Source organism: Hylobates moloch, unplaced genomic scaffold (assembly GCF_009828535.3).
Source record: "Hylobates moloch isolate HMO894 unplaced genomic scaffold, HMol_V3 SCAFFOLD_46, whole genome shotgun sequence".
Taxonomy (NCBI): Eukaryota; Metazoa; Chordata; class Mammalia; order Primates; family Hylobatidae; genus Hylobates; species Hylobates moloch.
The window spans coordinates 457,842-469,316 of record NW_026652321.1 but is presented as its reverse complement, the minus strand read 5'-3'; the positions used below and the strand labels follow the sequence as shown (position 1 = coordinate 469,316).

Genomic DNA, 11,475 nt, shown 5'->3' with positions numbered 1-11,475 from the left:
GGAGAAGGCCACGTGGAGATGGAGGCAGAGGCTTGAGTGATGGGGCCATAAGCCCAGGGATGCCTGGAGCCCCGAGGAGCTGGGAGAGGCAGGAAGAATTCTCCCCTAGAGCCTCTGCAGGGAGCACAGCCCTGTAGACACCTCGATTTCACAGATGGAGTCTCCAGGACTGGGAGAGGTTAAATGGCTGCTTTTGTAAGCTCCCTCGTTTGGGGTCATGGGTTACAGTGGTCCCATCCCAACCTGTAAGTTCTGGAGAACATGAATCTGGAATGGAAGCGTGTGCAGTGATTCAGCTTGATGCCTGTGGTGGGAAAAGAGCCCCTCGTGTTATGGCTTCGTGCTGTGTGTGAGTAAAACCAGTCCTCTGAGGAAACCAAAGCCCAGTAAACCCGTGCACCCTGACTTCCCAGGATCGCAACCCGGAGAGACAGCGGCGGCCGTTTTCTCCCCCTGCCTTGCTTTGCTGAACCTGCCACCCAGGCAGCATTTCCCAGGAGGCTCACCTGGTGATATTGTCCATTCTTGGTCCTCCGCAATGCAGGCAATATCCTTGCAAAAACTTCCTTCCTTGCTCAGCTCAACTGCTTGTGTCTCTTCTTTCATCTCTCCACCTCCAAAACATCTTTCCATAGGTGCCACTGGGAACAGCAGCTCGTTGGCTGGTATTCCCACACCCTTTTCCTTCCTGTTCTTGCTTCATCTTCCTCTGATGTGCCAGTGTGATGTCTCCTCTCACGAGCCTATCTTTCTCCCAAGCCTAGTAGACACGAACCATCGAGAGCATCCTTGAATGACAGAAGTCCAAATATCAGTTTGCAAGGTGAGGACTGTGGCTTTTATTATTTGTCCTCAATGGCTGCTGTCTGGCAGGGAGTCCAGTTGCCTGACGTTGAATGCAGTCATTTCCTAGGTGTGGATCAAGATTCTGATGTCCACAGGCAATAATGTCCATCAACGTGTGTAGGTACCTTGATGGACATTACTGCCTGTAGCCTCCAGAACATTGGACATCGTATATATATTGATGGACACACACATACACACACACACACACACACAGAGAGAGACACACACACCATGGAATACTACGCAGCCACAAAAAGGAATGAATTAACAGCATTTGCAGTGACGTGGATGAGACTGGAGACTATTACTTTTTTTATTATTATACTTTAAGTTCTGGGGTGCATGTGCAGGATGTGCAGTTTTTGTTACATAGGTTACTTTTTTATTAAGTTCTGGGGTATATGTGTAGAATGTGCAGTTTTTGTTACATAGGTATACACATGCCATGGTGGTTTGCTGCACCCATCAACCCATCATCTACATTAGAAATTTGTCCCTAATACTATCACTCCCCTAGCCCCCCACCCCCCGACAGGCCCCAGTGTGTGATGTTCCCCTCCCTGTGTCCATGTGTTCTCATTGTTCAACTCCCATTTATGAGTGAGAACATGCAGTGTTTGTTTTTCTGTTCTTGTGTTAGTTTGCTGAGATGGATGGTTTCCAGCTTTATTAAAAGTCAGGAAACAACAGATGCTGGAGAGGATGTGGAGAAATGGGAATGCTTTTACACTGTTGGTTGGAGTGTAAATTAGTTCAACCATTGTGAAAGACAGTGTGGCGATTCCTCAAGGATCTAGAACCAGAAATACCATTTGACCCAGCCATCCCATGACTGACTATATACCCAAAGGATTGTAATTCATGCTACTATAAAGACACATGCACACGTATGTTTATTGCAGCACTGTTGACAATAGCAAAGACTTGGAACCAACCCAAATGCCCATCAATGATAGAATTGATAAAGAAAATGTGGCACATAGACACCATGGAATACTATGCAGCCATAAAAAAGGATGAGTTCATGTCCTTTGGAGACTATTACTCTAAGTGAAATAACTCACGAATGGAAAACCAAACATTGTCTGTTCTCACTGATATGTGGAAGCTAAGCTCTGAGGACACAAAGGCATAAAAATGATACAATGGACTTTGGGGACTTGGGGGGAAGAGTGGGAGGGTGCAAGGGATAAAAGACTACAAATAGGGTGGAATGTGTACTGCTCGGGTGATGGGTGCACCAAAATCTCACAAATCACCACTAAAGAACTCACTCGTGATCGGATGTGGTGGCTCACACCTGTAATCCCAACATTTTGGGAGGCCAAGGCAAGCAGATTACCTGAAGTCAGGAGTTCGAGACCAGCCTGGCCAACCTGGTGGAACCCTGTCTCTACTAAAAATACAAAAAAAATTAGGCCTGGTGGCACACTCCTGTAATCCCAGCTCTTTGGGAGGCTGAGGTAGCAGAATTGCTCGAGCATGGGAGGTGGAGGTTGCAGTGAGCCGAGATCATGCCACTGTGCTCCAGCCTGGCTGACAGAGCGAGACTGTCTCAAAAAGAAAAAAAGAACTTACTTATATAACCAGATACTACCTGTAACCCAAAAAGTTATGGAAAATTAAAGAAAAAAAAGAAAAACACACAGAGTATATTCAGGATCACTTAAGTAAGTATGATACTACGTCACATCTCATTGCAGAAATTACATGGATTATCATTCCATGAGTGCATCAGCTTCCAGAAGTTTCTGAGCTCATACGGGGAGTGGGAAGTAGGTGGTCTCGTGGGAACTGCAGGGCTGACCCCTCATTGGGACAGTCATCACTAGTGACATAAATACCCCATGGTAGAGAGAGCTGGGGTGTCTTCTTCGGTTTTGTGTCACTAGAAAGGAGCACCAGAGGCTGGATAATTTATGGAGGAAAGAGGTTTATTTGGCTTATGACTCTGCAGGCTGTACAAAAGCACAGGGCCAGCATTTGTCTCTTCTCAGGACCTCAGGGGCTTCCACTCGTGGTGGGACGGGAAGGGGAGCTGGTATGTGTACAGAGACCACACAAAGAGAGGGGAGGGAAGAGAGACGGGAGACGCCAGGCTCTATTTAACAACGAGCCCTCTTGGGAACCCATAGAGCAAAAACTCACTCATGCTTCAAGAAAGGACATTGATCTCTTCAGGAAGAATCCATCGCCTGTTGCTCAAACCTCTCCCATTCCACCTCCCATCCAGCACTGAGGCTTACATTTTAACGTGAGTTTGAGAGAGGAGGAATTTTAAAGCAGAGCCTGTAGATTCTAAAGCAAAATGTTGTGGGTTTCCTGCTTGTACAATGCTTGTGACTGCCTTTATTTTTATTTTATTTTTTTGAAACAGTCTCACTCTGTTGCACAGGCTGGAGTGCAATGGCGCTGTCTCGGCTCACTGCAACCTTCATCTCCCAGGTTCAAGCGATTCTCCTGCCTCAGCCTCCAGAGTAGCTGGGATTACATGTGCGTACCACCACGCCTGGCTAATTTTTGCATTTTTAGTAGAGACAGGGTTTCACCGTGTTGCCCAGGCTGGTCTTGAACTCCTGACCTCAGGTGATCTGCTGGCCTCAGCCTCCCAAAATGTTGGGGTTACAGGCCTGAGCCACCATGCCTGGCCTGGGATTATTATTTCTAAATGATTCCAGCTTTTTTTTTTTTTTTGGTCTCAGCTGAGGCACAGCAGTGGAACTTGTCTTATTATCATTGACTTGTTATGTTCATGAAGGACCTGGAAAACCAATGCTGATCCTCAGAGTAACAGCACACATCCCCACAGGACAGCCTATGAAGCTGGAGGCCCCTGGGTTGTAAAATGCCTCCGCACTCCGTCTCTGTTTCTGAAGAAGGAAGCTCTGCTGAGCAGCTAAACATGGCGTGCTTGTTAAGTGTGCACTGGTTAAAGAACAGATGAAGGTACAGCCTCGGTCTTCAGAACTTCATTATACAATCTTGCAGATGAGTAGCACCATTCAGCGTTGAGTGAACGTACTTTCCCGTCTCCAGGTAATTAGATATCATCATCTCCAATTTAAGACCCATCTGAGAGGTGCACCTTTTCTAGATCCTGAGGCTCAAGTGTCTAAACAGCAACTGTACATTTTCTCCAATCAGTGTTTCTCCCCTGTGTGGAAATAAATTCTCATCCTTGAAGTTCAGCTCTCCTTCATTTTACAAAAAAAACAAACAAGCCGGGCACGGTGGCTCACGCTTGTAATCCCAGCACTTTGGGAGGCCGAGGCGGGCGGATCACGAGATCAGGAGATCGAGACCACGGTGAAACCCCGTCTCTACTAAAAATACAAAAAAATTAGCCGGGCGTGGTGGTGGGCGCCTGTAGCCCCAGCTACTCGGAGAGGCTGAGGCAGGAGAATGGCGTGAACCCGGGAGGCGGAGCTTGCAGTGAGCCGAGATTGCACCACTGCACTCCAGCCTGGGTGACAGAGCGAGACTCCGTTTCAAAAACAAACAAAAAAACTTGTTTTAAGCAAGATTAAAAGTGAATTTTCTATTAGGAGTAATTTTATATCATTCCTTGTCTTGCTTCTTTTGCACTCACTGAATTGAAGAGAACGATATGAAATTTCCTGGAAATAAAAATGAAAGTGATTCTCAGAGCCAAACAACACTACTTGTGTGAAAATATAGAATGAAAGTTTGAAGTGTACATCAGTCCTGAACCTGGGATGATCTTGTCCTGATATCCTTAACGTGAACGCATCTACCAAGACCCTATTCACAAATCAGTTCACATTCACAGTTTTTGGGGGTTAGGACTTGGGCATGTCATTATGGGAAATAGCTTTCTTGGCTTTTCTGGTTTTACATAGAAAGAGCAATAAAGGCTGGGCACGGTGGCTCACGCCTGTAATCCCAGCACTTTGGGAGGCTGAGGTGGGTGGATTATGATGTCAGGAGTTCAAGACCAGCCTGGCTAACATGGTGAAACCCCATTTCTAATGCAAGCAGGGCTTAAAACCTAGATGACGGGTTGATGGGTGCAGCAAACCACCATGGCACGTGTATACCTATGTAACAAACCTGCACGTTCTGCACAGGTACCCCAGAACTTAAAGTATAATTAAAAGAAAAAACAAGAAAATTATCCCAGCGTGATATGGTGTCAGGTTGGGTTGGTCATTTTATCATGTATCTCACTGGGATCTGAACTCGTGCCAAGCTGACGACAAGACCCTCTGTGTGCAAGACACTCCCTGCAGCTTCAGAGAGGTCAGAAGCTACACACACACACAACACACACACACACATCCTGTATAGCTCCATCATCATCAAATGCCTGGAGGCTCCAGCCATGCGTGGTGCCCCCAGGGTGGTCGAAAGACTCAGCCACGGGGCTCCAATTTCTGTTCCCTCCCCTAAGCCACCAACTTCCCTTTTTTTTTTTTTTGAGATGGAGTCTTGCTCTGTCACCAGGCTGGAGTGCAGCGGCACGATCTCAGCTCACTGCAACCTTCGCCTTCTGGGTTCAAGCGATTCTCCTGCCTCAGCCTCCTGAGTAGCTGGGACTACAGGCACCCAACACCCCGCCTGGCTAATTTTTGTATTTTTAGTAGAAACGGTGTTTCACTATGTTGGCCAGGATTGTCTCGATATCCTCGAAGGAAGAGAGAGACCCTCTGACATTGTTTTATATTGTTTTATATACTCAGTACCTGTTTTACGAAGAAACAACAAAGAAGTAAAACCAAAGACAGGCAGCCCGGTGCCAGGCCCGAAACCAGGCCTGGGCCTGCCTGGCCTAAACCCAGTAGTTAAAAATCAACCCATAACTTAGAAAACGATGTTATTCATAGATTCCAGACATTGTATAGAAGAACATTGTGAAACTGCCTGCCCTGTTCCGTTTCTCTCTGACCACCAGTGCATGCAGCCCCTGTCACGTACCCTCTGCTTGCTCAAATCAATCACGACTATTTCATGTGAAATCTTCGGTGTTGTGAGCCCTTAAAAGGGACAGAAATTGTGCATTTGGGGAGCTCGGATTTTAAGGCAGTAGCTTGCTGATGCTCTCAGCTGAATAAAGCCCTTCCTTCTACAACTTGGTGTCTGAGAGGTTTTGTCTGTGGCTTGTCCTGACCTTGTGATCCACCCACCTTGGCCTCCCAAAGTGCTGAGATGACAGGCATGAGCCACCGCGCCCGGCCCTTCCCTCCTTTTTATCTGGTCTCTCTACTCTCAGCCACACCCCAACAGTTCGCCTTTCCTTCCTCACTGTTCATGCCCCGTGTTACCCTCAATTCCCAGATGCTTAGATGCCCTGTCCAGCCTGGGCAATGTCAGTCCACGGCTCCAGCACCTCCGCCTCCCCCGGCTCCTGGAATGAAATTCAGCCCAGCGCCCTGACATGCAGGAGTGACTCTTGGATTTGGCCACAGTGCCCCCTCTCTCGCTCCTGGAATCCCTACGTCGATTCTTGCCTGGGGGTCTTTGTGTGTGCTGTTCCCTCTGATTGGAGTACTCTCCTCTCACCACCCCCCCCAAACCGTGTGGCCGTCACCTTCTCATCAAGAGGGTCTTTGGCTTCAGGGTCAACCCTTCCCTTAGCCTCTCTCACCACTCTCTAGAAGCTTCTCTCTGGTACCTTCCTTCAGCTTTCTTCTTGACTCTCAACATTCTCTGGCTATATTCATGTCTGTGACTATGCCTGTGTCTCATTCCACATCCACAGTCACATCTACGTGCATTTACACCTGTATCTATCCATCTACCTATCCATTTATCTGTTTACCAACATATCTGCCTACCTATCTAGCTATGTGTTATCTATCTATCCATCTATTTCTCTATCATCTACATAGCTATCTCTCCATGATCTCTATGCATCATGTATGTATCTATCAATCTCTCATCTGTCTGCCTATTATCATCTATGTCTCCATCTATCTATGCATCATCTATTATCTATTATCATCTATGTAGCCCATCTATCCTTTATCTGCCTATCTATATCCATCTGCCTATCATCATCTATGTATCTATATCTATCTATGCATCATCTCTCCATTATCTGTCTATCCATCATCTATCATCTGTGTAGCTCATCTATCATCTGGCTGTCTGCCTATCTATATATGTCTGTCTGCCCGTCTATCATCTGTCTGCCTATCTATATCTATCATCTGTCTGTCTGCCTATCTGTATCTAATCTATCATCTATCTCTATCTAGCTATCATCTGTCTGCCTATCTATATCTATCTATATTCTATCTGTCTGCCTATCTATATCTATCATCGGTCTGTCTGCCTATCCATATCTATTTACCTATCATCTGTCTGCCTATCTATATCTGTCATCTGTCTGCCTGTCTATATCATCTATCTGTCTGCCTATCTATGTATATCATCTGTCTATCCATCATCTATTATATGTATTTCATCTATTATCTGTCTCTATCTCTAAATTATCTAATCTAATGTCAATCAATGAATCTATATCTATTTTCTAGTTATTAATCATGTAATATGTTTATCTATTATGTCATCAAATCTATGTCTATTATTTATATCCATCTGTCATCTATTGCCTATCTATGCATATCTAACTACCTATCTGTTATCATCTGTCAATCATCTAATCTATTTTTTTTTTGAGACGGAGTCTCGCTCTGTCGCCCAGGCTGGAGTACAATGGTGTGATCTTGGCTCACTGCAACCTCCGCCTCCCTGGTTGAAGTGCTTCTCCTGCCTCAGCTTCCTGAGTAGCTGGGATTACAGGTGCATGCCACCATTTCCAGCTAATTTTTTGTATCTTTAGTAGAGACAGGAGTGCACCATGTTGGCCAGGCTGGTCTTGAACTCCTGATCTCATGATCCGCCTGCCTTGACCTTCCAAAATGCTGGGATGACAGGTGTGAGCCACCGCACCCAGCAAATCTATCTCTTATATATGACTATCATCTATTATCTATGTATCTCATCTGTTATTTCTCTGTCGCCCATCGGTTATCTAGTTTAGCTATTATCTGTCTATATCATCTACCTATCATCTTCAAATCTATAAATCTTATGTACCTATATATCTATGTACATCTGTATCCAGACCCAGTTCTGTATCTATATCCATGTCTATGTCTCTTTCTGTATCTGAATCTATGACCGTATCTGTTTTACACCTGTTTCCATATTCATTTCTATGCCTCTATCTCTCTCTATCTACATATCTATGCCCATATCTATATCTGTACCTAGGTCCATTTCCATTCCTGTTTCATATCTGTGTCTAGATTTCCTTTCCCATTGCCTCTCTCCCTTTTAATCCTGGCTCCATTTCAGGTGAAAAACCAGTATCTGGCTCATAGTTGACAATATTTGTGGGAAGAATAAATTCTTCATTAAGTACATTCATGGGTCTTCTCAATTAATTCTTAGTATTTCTCACAAAACAGCGGACATGAGGTTTGGAGAAGGAGAATTTAATGGGAAGCAGAGGCTATAAGTAGGGTGGTTTGTTGTCCTAGGGTGACTTGAGGGTCTAAAGCATCAGCCCTGGGCTAACACTGTAAGCTGTGAATTACAGTTTTTGTTTTTTTTTTTTTTTTTTGAGACAGAGTCTCACTCTGTTGCCCAGGCTAGAATGCAGTGGCACAACCTCGGCTCACTGCAACCTCTGCCTCCTGGGTTCAAGCAATTCTCCTGCCTCAGCCTCCCAAGTAACACAAGTGTGTGCCACCACACCCAGCTAATTTTTGTATTTTTAGTAGAGATGGGGTTTCGCCATGTTGGCTAGGCTGGCCTTGAACTTCTGACCTCGTGATCCAGCTGCCTCAGCCTCCCAAAGTGTTGGGATTACAGGCGTGAGTTACTGTGCCCGTGCCCGGCCAAGTACAGTAATTTTTATCCAACTCCATTCCTCCGTCTGAATAAGGAGCCGAGATCCTGCCTTTTTCTTGAGTTCTTACTGTCTTTGTGTACCAGATTGTCTCCAGATCTCCTCCAACAAAGAAAACCAGGAAGTTGGAAAATAAAAAATAAGAGCTTAGTGGCATCTCTGCATGATTCCCTCACAGTATTTTGTCCTGAAGCTTCTCAGAACCGGCTGTTCACCGCAGGACATCTTGGTGAAACAGCCTCTATTATCTGCCTTATCTGTTTGTTAGGCAAATGCCAAATTCTTCCTTCTCTAGGATGACCAAGTTGTGCTCTGCTCTTAAACTAAGGAATGTCTGGAATTCGGGGGTCAGCCGAAGTCACACCCAGGAGTAAAAGAAACTCTTAACATTCTCTACGTGCAAGCCTCCATTCCCAAAATGCCCTCCTTTAAGCTCACGTTGCCTGAAAAATAAAGACGTGTGGGATTAACACAGCCAAGTGAACCTCTTTCATAGAGGCAGCATGGGCTTGCATTATGTATTATTTATCTATTACATAGACGTAGCATGGACTTGCATTATGTATTATGTGTCTCTTGCATAGACATAGCATGCATTTGCATTACATATTATGTACCTATTGCATAGATGTAGCATGCACTTCCATTATGTATTCTGTATCTGTTGCATAGATGTAGCATGGACTTGTATTATGTATCTATTGCATACATATAGTATGGACTTGCATTATGTGTTATGTACCTATTGCATAGACGTAGCATGGACTTGCATTATGTATTATGTACTTATTGCATAGACGTAGCATGGACTTGCAGCTCTATGCTTCACGGAAGGCATCACGGTGGCAGCCTCTTTCTCAGTACCGGGGTGCTGGACGTCCCCAGATCCTCTGGGATCATTTCCTGTATCTATGTGCATGACCGTGCCTCATCCCTGAATGCTGCCCGATGCTGCGGCTTTGGTGTCTCTGTGATGATTCACACTGACAGATTTAAATCCCTAGAAGCGGTACCTCCGGTCCTGGAGGTGGGAAGGACAGACTCAGTGCCTGCTGGAACGTGACCAGAATGCATGCAGAGCTCTGCTTTGCACCTGATGCAGAGCTAGGGGTCAGCACCATGGTGTAGATGTGTGTGTGTGTGTGTGTGTGTCTCTCTGGTATGTTATGGTCAGGGGAGTCATTCTGATATTTTTTACATGCAAAGAATACCTCGTTCTATAGAAGTGATTTTCAGCTGGGAGTGGTTCTGTTCCCTAACCACCACCACCCCTCCCCCAACCCCGGGACACTTGGCAATATCTAGGGAAATTTTTGGTGGTCATAACAAGGTAGGGATGCTATGGGCATCTAGTGGGTGGAGACCAGGGATGCTGTACAGCACAGCCTCCTAATTATCCATCCCACATGGCAATAGTGTTGAGGTCAAGAAACTCTGGTTTAGCATGAGAGGCTCTGTCTGTTTATGTCTCATCTGGCCATCACCTAGCATCCATCTGTATCTACCTATCAATTTTCTTTATCTATTATCTATCTCTCATTATCATCTATCTAACCATCATCTATCTACCATCTATCATCACCATCATGTGTCTAACTATATCATCACCATCATCTATCCACCTATCACCTACCTATGCATCCATCCACCCGTCCATCTACCCATCCACCTATCCATCCACCCACCTATCATGTATATCTATCTATATTCTATGTATCTATCTATCCACCTATCTATCCATCCATCCACCCACCATGTATCTATCCACCTAGCCATCCATCCATCTACCCATCCACCTATCCATCCATCCATCCACCCACCTATCATTATCTATCTATCCATCTATCTATCTGTGGCAGTGGTTTGCAACCAAGGAAAATTCTGCCCTTGAGGACATACTGCCTAACATCTGAAGGCATCTTTAGTTGTCACCAGCTGATGGAGGAGATCCTGGCCTCTGGTGTGTGGATCCCAGGGACACTGCTCAACACCTTACAGTGCCCAGGATGGCCCCACCGTAGAGAGTCCACCAGTCTGAAATGTCAGCGGTGCTGAAGTTGAGAAACTCTGACATCAAGGTAATGGCTGGGCATAAGAGATTCTGTCTATTTAACTATCAACCATCTATCAATCTATCAATAATCTGTCCTTCTTTCAATCTATCATATCCTATCTATGTAGCTATTTATCCTGTATCTGTGTCTCTATCCACATCTATTTATCATTTAGCATCTCCGTATCTCTTTATCAATAATCTTTATCTATCTGTGTATCATGTGTCTATATCCAGCTATCACTATCATTTATCTGTCGATGACAGTGGTTTTCAATTCGAGGTGATTTTTCTCCCCTGGGGTCACTGTGTAATATCTGAGGACAGCTTTGGTTATCACAACTGTGGGGGTACTCCTGGTATGTGGCGGGTGGAGCCCAGGGGCACTGCTCAACACGCTACAGTGAACAGGACAGCCCCTCCCCAGAGAATCCTCCAGCCCACACATGCCAGCAGTGCTGAGGCTGAGAAACGTTGTTTCAGAAAATGAAAGCATCTTAAGGGACTCAATGTTTGATGCAAAAACAGCAAACTTGGTGATACCCCTCCTGAAAGTGGAAGTTTCAGCACAAAACTGTTACCGAATCAGCCTCTGTGTCTCAAAGCCTCAACTTACGATCCCCGTGACCTTGGAGTCACCGCCTTCAGTGGAAGGTACCATTTCCGGGCAAGTGAGTCACCGCCTTCGGTGGAA

General features: G+C 45.4%; 1 protein-coding gene across 1 annotated transcript in view; it reads right to left on the bottom strand.

Moving 5' to 3' along the window:
- Positions 1–25: 25 nt before the first annotated feature.
- DHRSX (dehydrogenase/reductase X-linked) overlaps positions 26–11,475 on the bottom strand; it is a 104,885-nt gene continuing 93,435 nt past the window's right edge. Inside the window, exon 5 of the mRNA XM_032757956.2 lies at positions 26–788. The gene's annotated coding sequence lies outside the window, so the exon portion shown is untranslated. The remainder of the gene's footprint in view (positions 789–11,475) is intronic.